General features: G+C 40.8%; 1 protein-coding gene across 11 annotated transcripts in view; it reads left to right on the top strand.

Moving 5' to 3' along the window:
* Positions 1–15,227, top strand: part of STX11 (syntaxin 11) — a 42,648-nt gene that overhangs the window by 13,896 nt on the left and 13,525 nt on the right. For 2 of the 11 annotated variants that reach the window (XR_010336591.1, XR_010336593.1), the window contains 2 exons: positions 3,820–3,867; positions 4,343–5,865. The exons of 2 other annotated variants lie outside the window; for them this stretch is intronic. The gene's annotated coding sequence lies outside the window, so the exon portion shown is untranslated. Of the gene's footprint in view, positions 1–411; positions 3,095–3,819; positions 5,866–15,227 lie in introns of those variants that run through there. 7 more of the 11 variants (XR_010336588.1, XR_010336590.1, XR_010336594.1 and 4 more) reach the window with 5 other exon arrangements.

Raw genomic sequence — 15,227 nt, 5'->3', positions numbered from 1 at the left:
GTGGGTCCCAGTGTATTTAAAAATTAAACAACCAGTTACCACCCCTAGATAATTACAGTCACCTTTAGTTAGTAGTATGACTTTTAGGAAATAGTGTGACTAAATAATAGCTTATTTAACTACGCTGGAAAATCCATTATAATGAGATAGGTGCTAGGGTACCTCTATGCCCAGAGTGAAGTTTCCGTCTGATGTTTCTGCAGATCTGGGATTTGGAATGGACTGGGTCATGGCTGGAAAAGCGAGGAAGCTTTTGAGTTTACTCATTTACTTGTCTTTGTAGGCAGCCTATTCTTCATTTGATACATATGGTTTTTAAAGCACTTGAATGAACCATATTTCATATTATTTAATAACCATGTGAAACTAAACTCAGCTGATTATCACCCCTGGACAATTGCAGTCGCATGACTTCTTGGAAATAGTATGACTAATCAATAGCTTGTTTTGTTTTGTTTTGTTTTGAGACAGAGTCTCACTCTGTTGCCCAGGCTGGAGTGTAGTGACACAATCTTAGCTTGCTGGAACCTCCACCTCCCACATTCAAGCAGTTCTCGTCCTTCAGCTTCCCAAGTAGCTGGGACTACAGGCACCCACCACAACACCCGGCTAGTTTTTGTATTTTTAGTAGAGTCAGGGCTTTGCCCTGTTGGCCCAGCTGGTCTCAAACTCCTGACCGCAGGTGAGCTGCTCACCTTGACCTCCCAAAGCGCTGGGATTGCAGGTGTGAGCTACCATGCCCTGCCTAATAGTTTATAAATTTATAACACTATCTTGAGGCAAGTTTTTGATCATTGTTTTTGTAGTTCAAATCAATGCTTTTAGCACATTATAGCCGTATGAGCCCAAATGAATAAATCTACTGTGTCACAGTTTACTGTTGCAATTGAAATCTGCTGAGATGCTTTGAGACTTGATGCCCAAGTATCAAGGTTTCCAAGTTTCCCCAGTTTGCTGAGATACCCAACTAGTAAAGGCAACAATGCTAAATTTGAGACAAATTTGCCTTAATTTCCAAACTTTATTCCTCCTTTGAGACCCCTAAGGTTACTTTTTCTATGAGGAAGAAAGAGCGGAGTATATTATTCAGCATTGTACTCCCTGAATTTGGCCCAGGCTTGACTCATGAAAAGTGTAAGAAAGTGATGAATTTATTGATTTCATCCATAAATTTTATTGATGATTTATTTATTTCATCATTTATTGATGAAATATGAACCTTCATGTAGGAGGATGAATTGTCAGGCAGGTGGAAGGGTAGGTGACCCAGCAGAAGGAACAGCACACATAGAGAAGTGAAACAGCACTGGACGGTCAGGAAACTCCAGCCTGTTTAGTGACAGCACAGAGCAAGGGCTGGGGAGACAGGAAGGGCCAGATCACAAAGGCCCATGAGCCATGTGGGACCTGAAGGTTTATAGTACTGAGTGCTGAGGCCTTTGAACAAGTGAATGATACTGTCAGGTATGTGTTTGGAAAAACAATAGCAAAACTTAGAATTTTATAAATCTTAGATTAGAGAAGAGTGACATTGACCTTAGGGAGACACAGTGGAGACTATTGTAATATTGGAGATGGGACATGAAAGAAAGCCTGAATCGGGCAGTGACAGTGCAGACTGGAAGAGAGGGAAGGAGCTGGTAGACGTTTAATAGGTGGAACCCAGTCGGGTGTGTATTTAGAAGTGGGCAGTGAGGAGATGGGAGGAGTTAAGATGACTCCTACATTTCGAATTAATGACTAGGATAAGAATATCCTCCTCAGTAGAAAGTAGGTTTGGGCTAAAGGATGACGAGACGCTCACACCATACTTGGCACATAATCAGTGCTCATTAAGATTTTTCAAAGGAATGCTAGTCATGGCTAAAATGTATTGCGTGCTTATTATGGGCCAGGTACTATCCTACGCTCACTATGTGCATTAAGTCTTTTACTCCTCAGTACAATCCTGTGAGATAGGTACTCAAATTAACTGCTTTGACTGGTGAAGAAAGTGCAGTGTTAGTAACTGATAGAGCCAGAAATGGATCCCAAGCACTTGGTTCCAAAGCTTGCATTCTGAAGCACTCTGCTGTGATGTGCTGTCTTGATGAATGAATCAATGAGGTTTTGGACATTGTAGTAAACTCAGGTTGAAGTCACTCTCCTGCCTGTAACAATTCTTCCTTATCCAAGAATGGCCTTGATGTATATGATGGGCCCTCAGTGTCCCTACTGTGCTACATGACATCCCACCCCCCCATCTTCACTCCAATAAATACCTGATTCATCTAGGAAGAAACCTGGAATAATCAAACACTTTTTTATCCTGGGAATTTAAACATTTTAACGTAGACTCACAGTGTCTGAAGGTTCTAAATGCTTCAATCATTGTGTCTGCAGAGCTGCCTTGGTTACCATCCTTCCTAAACACTGAATACCGAGCTTTTCATATTTCTCAGATGCACTCAATGTTTTCTCGCTAAGATCTTCCATAGAAGCAGAGAGGCTGGGAGGCGTTAATCTACAGAGCAGGGTCCAATGATGGAAGAATCATTGAAAAATGCAGACAGGTACATAACAACTCCAGATTTTACATTCCTAACTTGTGATCTGCCTTCCGAATCCTATTTTGTTCTGGTTTACCCTGAAGAAGCGCCTTACTTACTCTAACTTCCAGAATCTTATTAAGTGAGCCTGGCCCTGCTGTGTCTCCCGTCCTCTTGACTTTAGCTTGGCAAAATGATTCAGGTATCTTGCATTCAGAGCTTGCTTTCTATATGGGGCACCTGGGTAGATTTGTTTGGTCTCAACAGTGGTATTTTGACCAACAACCCTGTCCACTGCTCCCCACTGGCCCCCAAAAATGATCCCAACTCTTAACTGTTTTCATTGTTTGATGATTCAACCTACCCTGACTTGGATTAATATCCTGAATTTTGTTCAGCAATCAGGGACTAAGAATTGATCGGGGAAGAAACCTGGAATAATCAGACTTTTTCTCCTGGGAATTTACATTTTAATGGAGACATTCAGAGGTTCCCAGAGCTTAAGCCATTGTGTCCAGAAAGCTGCCTTCGTTATCTTTTCCTCAAAGACCTCTACTTTGGACCATGTAAGGTTTAAAACGCCCAGTGAATGTTATACCCAAACTGAATCAGCAAACTCACTTATTGAAGCTTTAAAATGTTCAAATGTCCATTTTGGGAGGCTGAGGCAGGAGGCCTGCTTGAGCCTGGGGGCAGTGGCAGGGGTGGGGAGAATGTTCAAATGTCAAAAACTTGGTTTTAAAATATTTTCTCCACACATGAATTAAATTGGGAAATGAGCATATTTATAGTTACCCATGAGATGAGAGTGATGTGAAGCCTTGCAGGGCGATAGAGCCCACATGTCTACCCCTTGGTGTTAGCTTTTAGGTGACTACCTATAGTTCATTCAGTGCTCAGATCACAAGAAAGGGAAGGGTTTAGTTAATATTTCATGTGGGTTTGTCTTGCCTGTCCAATTCAGCTGTGGTTTCCCTGAGAGCAGAGAATAGCTACAGCTGGGGGCTCTGTTAATGCCATCTCTAAGGCTCCTCCCAGTTCTAACAACCATTCTGTGACTTTTACTAATAATGAAACCATCTATCAGAGTAAGTCATTTGTTGGCCCCTTCGTCTGAGTTTATGGATGCCAGACATTATTTGTGTATTTCATTCTACTTCTTTGTAAGGCTCAGTAATTTGGTAATTTTTAGAATGATTTTGAGTTTTAGAATTGGTAATTTTCAGTTACCCTTCTTGAGCTAATTAAATGTGTTTTAAAATTTAATTTGTGTTCTTTTCTTTCTTTTCAGTGGACAGGACATCAAAATAATCCAGAAAATACTACATCTTCTAGAAAAGTATTTCCCCTTTTGTATGCTTGTTTTATTTGTTTCCCTGTTCTAAGATGTAAGAGATATTCCACTACACCTTGCATAGCTTACTGGGTAATAATATCAATTTCAGCTTTTCAGAATAGTGCAAATTGCTCTGCTTTTGTCTTCATATGGAAACAGTAAACAAATAGTTCTGTCTTGGGTTTCAGTTTCAGAATTGCAGCAATGTGCATCTCTTTTCATGGTTGTTTTTCTAATTTTCTATTGTGTGCTTAGTTATGTTGATTAGTGACCCAAATCTGTTGATCTGAGACAAGTAGGACATAGTGTCTTAGCTAAATTCTGTAATAATACTGCATTTCCCACCTCCGCCTCCCCTCTTCCTTGATTACTTCATGGTAAACCAACATATAATGATGTTTAGCTGATAACATTATTTAATTATTTATTGTTTATGAAGTACTGTCATATATATTATTTCTGTTAATTCTCGTAACAGCCAGGAAGAATGGAAATAATAAGGATTTTTGTTGCCGTTGCCATTATCGACATTTTACAGATAAGGAGGGAAACACTTGGAGAGATTAAGCCACCACCCAGGACTGCCCGAGGTTAAGTGCAGAGGCCTGCTACATTATGCTGTCAGGACTTGAATGAAAGGGGCAAGGTCAGTGTCTCAGGTCAAGTTCCCAGGAAACAGACCCTGAAACTCTAAAATTTACATACAGAAGGTTTTTACTGGGGCAACACACAGTAGGAGAGAGGGAAGCAAGATTTCACAGAGGGAGAAACTGAACTGTGGGGTGTGCACAACAGCGGCCTCCACAATGAGGAACTTAGAAGCTGGGATTCTTGTTCAGAATTGTTCTGCCTCCTGAGGCAAGAGGCTCAGCATTCATACTCACATCAACTAATCGTTGGATGCAGCTCCCTTCAGTCCAGGGCAATTTCTGGAACTAGGGGCCTTCAGCAGCCAACCTCCCCAGTACCTGGGGGACCGGAAGGGGATCTAGATACCACATCATTTACTACCTTTCTGTCCAAGAGAGCATTCTCCTCTGCAATGGACTTGCTTGTGTCTGTCTGGCCCAGACCATCGCCGTGCAGAGTGGAGCCCAGAAAGTTGTCACTTTTGCCCAACGTCCTTAAGGATTTTAGAATAGCTGACCAGAGAGCAAGAAGACAAAGTAAACTTAATCCTAGGAAGATTAGGAGCAGAAGAGCCAGGGAGAGTAGGCAGTGGCGAGGGCAGTAGCGGTGTCTAACAAAGAAGGCTAAACTCTGGCACCCATGGTAACAAACAAGCATGGCTGTCCCGACCCAGAACAAACGCATAACACACGCTGGTCCTTGCTGTAATGCTAGGCTTTAGCATTGTTAAATGTTCGACAATTTTGTGATATTAGGGTTCCTCTCTCTCTCTCACTCTCTCTTTTAAGCCCTTGAAAGTCCTCAAACCAGTCCAGAGAATCTCTGTGTGTAGTCTGTAGATTATAACCTTCAGAATTACCAAGGATATTTCAGTACAAGAACCAGGAAAAAAAAAAAGAAGAAGAAAAGAGAAATAGAAGTCCAGGGCCCCATTCTAGATCCACTGGAACAGAATCTAGGGGTGGAACTCATGAATTGACATTTTCAACACGTCGCAGGGAGCTTGGACACGCCCCCTCCCGCCCGGAGCTTGGCCACACCCATCCCTCTCCACGCCTAGATACTACGTCATCACCCCGCATCCACTTCTGCACTTGGCACTAGCTTTGCACTCAGCACCCAGCCAGCCGTTGGAAAACCCCGCCAAAGTGCAAAAGAAGCCTTGTAAATCTGCCCAATAGCATTGTGCATCCCGCTTACCTGCCAATGGCAGCTTGCCCCACCCATGTCCTGCTCTCCCACAGCCAATCGGAACGCATCCACTCCCTATAAAACCCCACGTCTGAGAGGAGTTCGTGCGACTTCTCCGGCCCCTCCTGTCGAACCGCAGAACCTTGCCCAGGAGCCGATTAAATTTCTTCATTCCAATAACTGGCCTCCGTTGCCTCTCATTTAAACCTTACATTTTCCTCGGATGATTTCGATACATGCTATAGTTTGAGAACCATCGCCCTAAACTCATGCCTTTCGTGGTGACCAATTATATTGGGATTTTTCAGATTATCCAGAAGTCATGGGGACTATGGGGCAGCAGAGAAGCACTGGAGCCTTAGTTCCAGCAGACTTGGTATAGTGAGACTCATCCCTTGTTTTTCATTTAAATTCCTGATGTGGCCAACAGACGGCACAGTGCAAATTCCTTTGCTGGCTTCTGACCAAGATTGCAAGAGGGAGAGAGGTGTCTCTGGCTTGGTCTTATGCTATCTTCGATAGCAAAGTAAGAGATGCCAAATTTTTTGAATAGTTGCAGATGGGGGAGGGGAATCAGTGAACTTAGAGGAATCAGTCAACTTTCTAGGAGAGTAAGAAGATTTCAGGAAATCTTATGCCACAGAAAGCTTTGAGGTGCTGTCTTAAAACTTTAATGACCATCTAATAGGATCAGAGATAACTTTCAGGGGAATTTTTTTGTTTGTTTGTTTGTTTTTGTTTTGAGACAGTCTCACTCTGTTACCCAGGCTGGAGTGCAGTGGCACGATCTTGGCTCACTGCAACCTCTGCCTCCCGAGGTCAAGCAATTCTCCTGCCTCAGCCTCCCAAGTAGCTGGGATTACAGGCACGTGTCACCGTGGCCGGCTATATTTTTAGTAGAGATGGAGTTTCACGATATTGGTCAGGATGGTCTCGATCTCCTGACTTCGTGATCCATTCGTCTCGGCCTCCCAGAGTGCTGGGATAACAGGCATGAGCCACTGCCCAACCAAGAGACTACTTTTTGACAAAGGAAGATCTTTTGGTTGAGCTAGTTCAAAACTGACCAATCTTGTGTGTGTGTGTGTGTGTGTGTTTGTTTAGTATGTGAAAAAGAGAGTAAAAGAAAACAACGCCTTCATTTAATGAAGTAAAATAGGTAACAAGAAACAGATGGAAGTTTCTATGTGTCTCATTCAATGCACTATTGCTAGAAGTTAGTTTGTTAATATTTTAATATGTAATATACAGTGGAAGAAAATAAACGTAAAACTCTGAAAATCATGAACTTATGTCACAGCCTTTTAAAAATTAATCTAGGTCAAGCACAGTGGCTCATGCCTCTAATCCCAGCACTTTGGGAGGTCGAGGAGGGTGGATCAGGACGTCAGGAGATTGAGACAATCCTGGCAAACACAGTGAAACCCTGTCTCTACTAAAAATACAAAAAAATAGCTGGGCATGGTGGCATGCGCCTGTAGTCCCATCTACTCAAGAGGCAGAGGCAGGAGAATCCCTTGAACCTGGGAGGTGGAGGTTGCAGTGAGTCGAGATCACGCCACTGCACTTCAGCCTGAGTGACAGAGCAAGACCCTTATCTCAAAAAATATATATATATATATTCTCAAGGATCTGATTACTATGGCCTAGGAGGGTGCTTGAGAGATGTGCTTGTTGGAGACTGTGGGTGAAATGCATTGCCTCAAAAGTTCATGTCCACTGAGATTTCTCATCTTTCCAGGTCACTTTTGATGCCCTGGGTGAAAAGGCCACAACCCCAGTGTTGCAATTTGCAACCTCCACCCAGCTTAGTGGCTCATGCTGTATTCTTTTTCTCCTTGTCTGGCCAGTTCTTGTTTTGTTTTCGTTTTTAAGTTATTCTTATTATTTTCGAGAGACAGAGTCTTGCTCTGTTGCCCAGGCTGGAGTACAGTGATGAGATCTTGCCTCCCAGGTTCAAGCAGTTCTCCTGCCTCAGCTTCCCAAGTAGCTGGGACTACAAGCATGCGCCACCACGCCCAGCTAATTTTTGTATTTTCACTACACGTTGGGCAGGCTGGTCTTGAGCTCCTGACCTCAAGTGAACTTCATGCCTGCCTTGACCTCCCAAAGTGCTGGAATTACAGGCATGAGCCACTGTGCCTGGCCTTTTAAAAAATTACTTTTATACCTGCTTATTTCTCCCCATAAATTGTAAGCTTAGGGTAAGGATTGAGACTTCTTGATTTTTAACTTTTGAACCTTTGCAGCTCTTCTGCTGCAATTTATTTACATTTATTGTATTAAATAAATAAAGGACCTTAAGTTTCATATATAAGTTAACAGGCAAATCTTGGGTTGAAAAAGTAACCAGATTGCTTCTCTAGTGAGAACCTATTTCTTGTTTAACCTGACATCACAAAGCAAATAGGCCAAGTGCTAACAGGTGCATCTTTAACCTATGAACATCTACATTAAGTACTAAGAATACAAATCATTCGGCATATTGCAAGGAGGGAGGGATTAATTCACCATAAAGCAGCACTTACTAGATGTAGGTGGAGTTCTAAAATGCTCCGCCATGTCCCATTTAAGTGGATAAACATATCCACACCATTCAGCATCTTGACCACACTGATGCCAAAAAAAATAGAACCAAAAATTATAGTGCAAGTGAAAATATAACCCAGGCTTGAAATATGACTTCAAGTGAATGGATGTGTGAGGTCCTGTGATGACCATTTGCCATGTATTTTCACATCTTTCCTCACCTCCTTTGGCATATTCCTTGGTTTATCTCAAGTATAACTTCATTCATGTTCTCCTTTTTTGTCTTGCTTTTACCATAAATATTGTATAAAAGGAGCATATGGATGGAAAGGAAATAATTCTAGACATTTTTTCTTGCACTTTTTATTTTGTATAGGTTGAACTTGGTTCATTGCTAAGTGTAGGTCATCACTTTAGCCACTGTGAATCCAGTTGAATACTTTATTAACTGTAAAAGAGCTCCATTTTTATATTTTCATTAAGAATTTGAATTTTTAAATAAGAAGCGATGATGGTAAAATAGAGTATTTTGTCTTTTTGGAAGTGAACTCTTTAAAGGAGGAAACTTATTCCTTAAGGAATCAAAATTCTAATAGAGTCGCCTCATCTGTAGAGATTAACAGTCAGTAGAGGAAAATCCTCTTCAGTCAGCATGTTTTTGGTGGTGCTACATTGGAAAATTTCTTAAGTTATTAACTGCCTTTTGCTGCAACTTCAAGTGCTATGGATAGTTTGCCTTTCTGTTGACATCTAGACACCTGCAGCCACCACTGTCAACAGCAGCATAAACACAATAAATATTTTCATTCATAGGATGTTTTCTCTCTGAAATTCCTATTATTTGGAATTTGAATGTAAGGGACTGGACTTCTAAGCTCCTTATCTTTACTCCGTTATTTTTTCACCTCTTTCTTTCTTTCTCCTTTATAGAAAAGGATCTTCCATTTTTCTGCCTGTAAGATATAGGCCAGCGTGCTGGAAAGTAGGTGAAGGAGGAGGGTCTGAAGGTTCAACGTTCCGTGTGAAAACATTCACTGAATTCTTCTCTTTTCAGTTGGGTGCCTCTACTGCAGTCTAGATTCTCCTTTACCCTGTTCACAGTCTAATCTGTCTACTCTTCTGCCAGGGTGGAACAGAAAATGAAGGCACTCCCACTTCTTAAAAAAGCTTCTGACCAAACCCAACTTGTTATTACCCCACCATCACCCCCTTTCCTATAGGTACTCGGCCTTTTATTATGAGTTCTGCGTCTTTAGAAATTTATTTTATGGTATAACTTCAGTTGCTTCTTGGACTTCTCCATTGTTCACTGACGATTTAACTTTAAAAAAATTTTTTAAAATTTTATTATTATTATTATTTGTTTGAGACAGAGTCGTGCTCTGTTGTCCAGGCTGGAGTGCAGTGGCATGATCTCAGCTCACTGCAACCTCTGCCTCCCAGGTTCAAGCGATTCCCTGCCTCAGCCTCCCAAGGAGCTGGGATTACAGGCACCTGCCACCACGCTTGGCTAATTTTTGTATTTTTTAGTAAAGACAGGGTTTCACCATCTTGGCCAGGCTGGTCTTGAACTCCTGACCTCACGATCCACCCACCTCGGCCTCCCAAAATGCTGGGATTATGGGTGTGAATCACCACACCCAGCTGGATTTAACTTTCTTAAATCTGCTAGACCAAGTATCATTTTTCCATTTGCTTCATAATTACCAAAATTGTGTTGCTGCTTTCTTTTCATTTGTTCTTTATCCTAGTTGGCTTATGCCTTTAGAAAGTTCATTTAGTGGAGTTTTGGAAGGGAGCAAAAGTAATGTTCAATGTGCTATTTTATCCAGAATAGCGACAGCATCTTCAAAAATGCAAATATGTTTTCTGGATGGAGGAGTATATTAAGCTATTAGCACTTACAAGCAGATATATTCATCAGAAAGTTGTTTACTGCCTTAAAACATAGAGGATGGACTATAGGCATGGGATGTTTAGATGTGCAAGTTTGAATTTGGATAGGGCATGGGAAAGGGTGAGGGACATCTCTGGTTGGTGGGCATCTCCAGAAGAAAGGCAGGATAAGGGGGCACACCACGGTGGAGTTTCTGTAGGCCAAGACAGGCTAAGAGCCGTAAGTAAAAAATTACTGAACTACCATTTATACATTTTCTTGTTGATATTCCTAGAAAGTGTGTATGTTTACCGACATGAGTGACAACATAAGTATTATCTATGAAAATACCTGCATTTATTGGGAATTGATCCACTGTGTGTAAGCACCTTTTGAGGTCGATCGTCTTATTCTAGTTTGCTCAGTGCTAGGAGTCATGCAGGTTTATTTGACTCTGCATCCTTATTTAAACACTAAGCTATTCTTGGTGTCATAGTAGACACCAATGATTGAAATTAATAAATGTATTGTAAATCCATAGAAAAGTGAAGATAAATTTCTCCTACCATCTTCATAGTTCTGTCTTTGTGTTGTAAGCCTCTGTCAGATAGTTGATAATGGGGAAGTTGCATAAGTCAGTTTTGGTTTCAACTGTGTCGATATTTAAAATATCTCATCAGTCTTACCTTCTTTCAAATTTATAACATTTAGATTTATTTCTTTAAAACTGCTTTATGGGCTAGGCATCATGGCTTATGTCTGTAATCCCAGCACTTTGGGAGGCCAAGGCAGGAGGATTGCTTGAGCCCATGAGTTTGAGACTATCCTAGGCAACTGAGCGAGACCCCATGTCTACAAAAATGTTAAAACTTAGCCTATGGTGAGACCCCATCTCTACAATTTTTTTAAAATTTTTTTTTTTGAGACAGAGTCTCACTCTGTCACCCAGGCTGGAGTGCAGTGTCACTATCTCGGCTCACTGCAAACTCTGCCTCCTGGGTTCAAGTGATTCTCTCTGCTTCAGCCTCCCAAGTAGCTGGGATTACAGGCGCCTGCCACTATGCCTAAGTTTTGTATTTTTTTTTCTTTTTGAGTAGTGACGGAGCTTCTCCATGTTGGCCAGGCTGGTCTTGAACTCCTGACCTCAGGTAATCCAGTCTCCTTGGCCTCCCAAAGTGCTGGCATTTCAGGCATGAGCCACTGCGCCCAGCCCAAAAATTTAAAAATTAGCTGGGCGTGGTGGTTCATGGCTTGTAGTTCCAGCTACTCAGGAGGCTGAGGTGGGAGGATTGCTTGAACCCAGCAGGTGGAGGCTGCAGTGAGCTATGATTGTGCCACTGCACTTGAGCCTGGGTGACAGAGCAAGATTTTCTCTCTCTCTCTCTTTCTCTCATAAAAAGCTTTATGTTAAGTTGTTTCGTGTTTGTTTGTTTTGCTTATCTAGAAAATATATTTTAAAAGGACTGGGACCACTTATTTTTTGCTCACCAAGCTGACCTCATCATATCATGCCTGGCGTATAAATACTCAATAAATACTTGATGAATAAACACATGAAAGTCCCTGTCAGAGTAGCCTATGCAAACATGTGTCCTGAAAGATGTGGATAAGGATATCAATCACATAGTCTACTTTACAAACATTACTTAAAATCTCACTAAAAGCCTTCTCAACTTGGTTTATAAAAATAAAATAAAGCTAATGGATGCTACTATTTCTATGCTGTTGTGTATATTTTAGTTAATAGAATTGAGGTATTTTAAATTATGTTAAAATCGAATGATAAAGAATACTCAACAGTAAGCAAAAGTGAAAGTTACAGTATTTAAAGTTGTATGCATGTCATAATTTCTGGGAATTATTCTGCATGGATACTGATAGTCTGTTCATGAGAGAACAAATTACATTATTCTTTAGCTACAGAATTTTCTGCACTTTTGGACATATAGAAAGATAGCTACTGATTCCCATGGCAAACATTACCAGTATAACTGCAAACATGCAACATCCCTTTTATCCAAATTAGAAGCTCACATATAAGGGAAAATTAAAATCCTGTTAGAATTATAAGATGTTTAAGATTTTTTTCAATACTTGTAGATGTTGATTCTATATAGCTTTATTTTATTTTATTTTTTATTTTTTGAGACACAGTTTTGCTCTTGTTGCCCAGACTGGAGTGCAGTGGCACAATATCGGCTCACTGCAACCTCCATCTCCCAGGTTAAAGTGATTCTTCTGCCTCAGCCTCCCAAGTAGCTGGGATTACAGGCACCTGCCACCATGCCCTGCTAATTTTTTTATTTTTAGTAGAGACAGAGTTTCACCGTGTTGGCCAGGCTGGTCTCGAACTCCTGACCTCAGGTGATCCGCCTGCCTCGGCCTCTCAAAGTGCTGGGATTATAGGTTTGAGCCACAGCCTATGTAGCTTAAGAGAGCACAGTTGCTACATGAAACAGTTTCAATTGGGGTAAATGTATAAGAAATTTGATCAACTACTGCCTTTTAGTTGGTTTTGTTTTGAAAGAAGATATTGGTTATTTGTCTTCTTTGATAGGTATAATGCAAGATATTCACTTGGAAGAAAAATTCTCTTTACAATAAGTGAGTTTTTCTTTGCCCCTTCTATATAGAGAATACAAAACACCTAACTCCTGTCTTGCTGAAGTTTAGGCTGAGTAGAGCACAAATATTCTGTCACCTGAGTTATAGGAGTAATATAAGAAACTAATAATAGAGTCCAGGCGCGGTGGCTGACGCCTGCAATCCCAGCACTTTGAGAGGCTGAGATCACCTGAGGTCGGGAATTTGAGACCAGCCTGACCAACATGGAGAAACCCCGTCTCTACTAAAAACACAAAATTAGCTGGGCATGGTGGCACATGCCGGTAATCCCAGCTACTTGGGAGGTTGAGGCAGGAGAATCACTTGAACCTGGGAGGCAGAGGTTGTGGTGAGCTGAGATCGCGCCATTGCACTCTAGCCTGGGCAACAAGAGCACAACTTTGTCTCAAAAAAACAAAAACCTAATAATAGAATCATTCTTTGGTTTTATAGAATTATTTTAGATCATATGGTCTGCACATGCTTCCAAATGAGTAGTACTTGTAGTATCTTCAATAAGCTACCTGATAAATTAACTGATTATGGATGGCAGTATTCAAAATAATAATTCCTAAGACTGTAAAATACTTTAAAGTTTACAAAGTGCTTTCACATACGTAACTTATGTTACTTAATGATCAAAAAGTAACCCTGTGAGGTAAGTAGAGTTATTACCATTTTACAGATGAAGAAACTGACAGAGATGTTAAATGTCTCGCTCAACTTTGTGCAGCTAGAGATGGAAATGGGAATAAGCCCTCACTTAAAAGGCCGAGAACCCTTTTTTCAAATGATGTTAGCAGCAGTAGGAGTATCTACCCTTTGCTTCTTGCTTGGAAACAGTACTTTTAAGGCTTCTGTTAGATGAAGAATAAGATCTTTTCACTACATGTTCCTGAATCTAACTGAAAAACTAAACAAAAACTACCACTACTAGCAATGAAATCTTATTAATTGGTGGTGGGGGTGAAGGGAATACAGCTTACCTTTATGAGACACTTAATGCAGAAGAGATATTCAATGTATAGGTCATGGATTAAAACTGTTAACTCGTTCCCAAAAGAAAACCTAGCCACTAATTTTATAAACACTAAGTCTTATTTTTTTTTAATGCTTTAAGTTCTGGGGTACACATGCAAAACATGCAGGTTTGTTACATAGCTATACAGGTACCGTTGTGGTTTGCTGCACCCATCAACCCGTCCTCTACATTAGATATTTCTCCTAATGCAGCTCCTGACCCCATGACAGGCCCCAGTGTGTGATATTTCCCTCCCTGTGCCTGTGTGTTCTCATTGTTCAACTCCCACTTATGCATGAGAACATGCAGTGTTTGGTTTTCTGTTCTTGTGTTAGTTTGCTGAGAATAATGGTTTCAAGCTTCATCCGTGACCCTGCAAGGGACATGAACTCATCCTTTTTTATAGCTGCATAGTATTCCATGGTGTATATATCCCACAATTTATCCAATCTATCATAGATGGGCATTTGGGTTGGTTACAAGTGTTTGCTATCATGAGCAGTGCTGCAATGAACATATGTGTGCATGTGTCTTTATAATAGAATGATTTATAATCTTTTGGGTATACACCTAGTAATGGGATTGCTGAGTCAAATGGTATTTCTACTAGATCCTTGAGAAATTGCCATGTGGTCTTCCACAATGGTTGAACTAATTTACACTACCACCAACAGTGTAAAAGTGTTCCTATTTCTCCACATCCTCTCCAGCATCTGTTGTTTGCTGACTTTTAATAATTGCCATTCTAACTGGCATGAAATGATATCTCATTGTGGTTTTGATTTTCATTTCTCTAATGACCCATGATGATAAGCTTTTTTCATAGGTTTGTTGATTGCCTAAATATCTTCTTTTGAGAAGTATCTGTTCATATCCTTTGCCCACTTTTTGATGTGGTTGTTTTTTTTCTTGTGTATTTGTTTAAGTTCTTTGTAGATTCTGGGTATTAGCTCTTTGTGAGATGGATAGATTGCAAAAATTTTCTCCCATTCTGTAGATTGCCTGTTCACTCTAGTGATAGTTTCTTTTGCCGTGCAGAAGAAACTAATTAGATCCCATTTGTCAATTTTGGATTGTGTTGCCATTGCTTTTGGTGTTTTAGTTATGAAGTGTTTGCCCATTCCTATGTCCTGAATGGTATTGCCTAGGTCTTCTTCTAGGGTTTTTATGTAAACACTAAGTCTTAATATTAGTCCTCAGACTAGCTTAGATGCTTCAAGATTCTTTCACAGTCTCTGGGATGTGTGGAATTGGGGTAACCATCTTGAGATTCTTAAACATGAAAGCACACATGGGGATATTCTTGCATTCTAAAATTTCCCCTTCTTTTCCAAGTTTCCCTCAGTCTTCCTTCATTTCTTTCTCCTTCTTTCTTTCCTTCTTTCCTTCCTTCCCTCCCTCCCTCCCTCCCTTCCTTCCTTCCTTCCTTCCTTGACTTTTGCTGTGTTGCACAGGCTGCAGTGGTGCGATCTCACTCACTGCAACCTCTGCCTCTCAGGTTCAAGCGATTTT

Source organism: Aotus nancymaae, unplaced genomic scaffold (assembly GCF_030222135.1).
Source record: "Aotus nancymaae isolate 86718 unplaced genomic scaffold, 86718_ANA_hifiasm-v0.15.2.pri h1tg000040l, whole genome shotgun sequence".
In the NCBI taxonomy this organism is placed as follows: Eukaryota; Metazoa; Chordata; class Mammalia; order Primates; family Aotidae; genus Aotus; species Aotus nancymaae.
The sequence above is the reverse complement of the archived record's forward strand: the minus strand, read 5'-3'. Positions and strand labels throughout refer to the sequence as shown.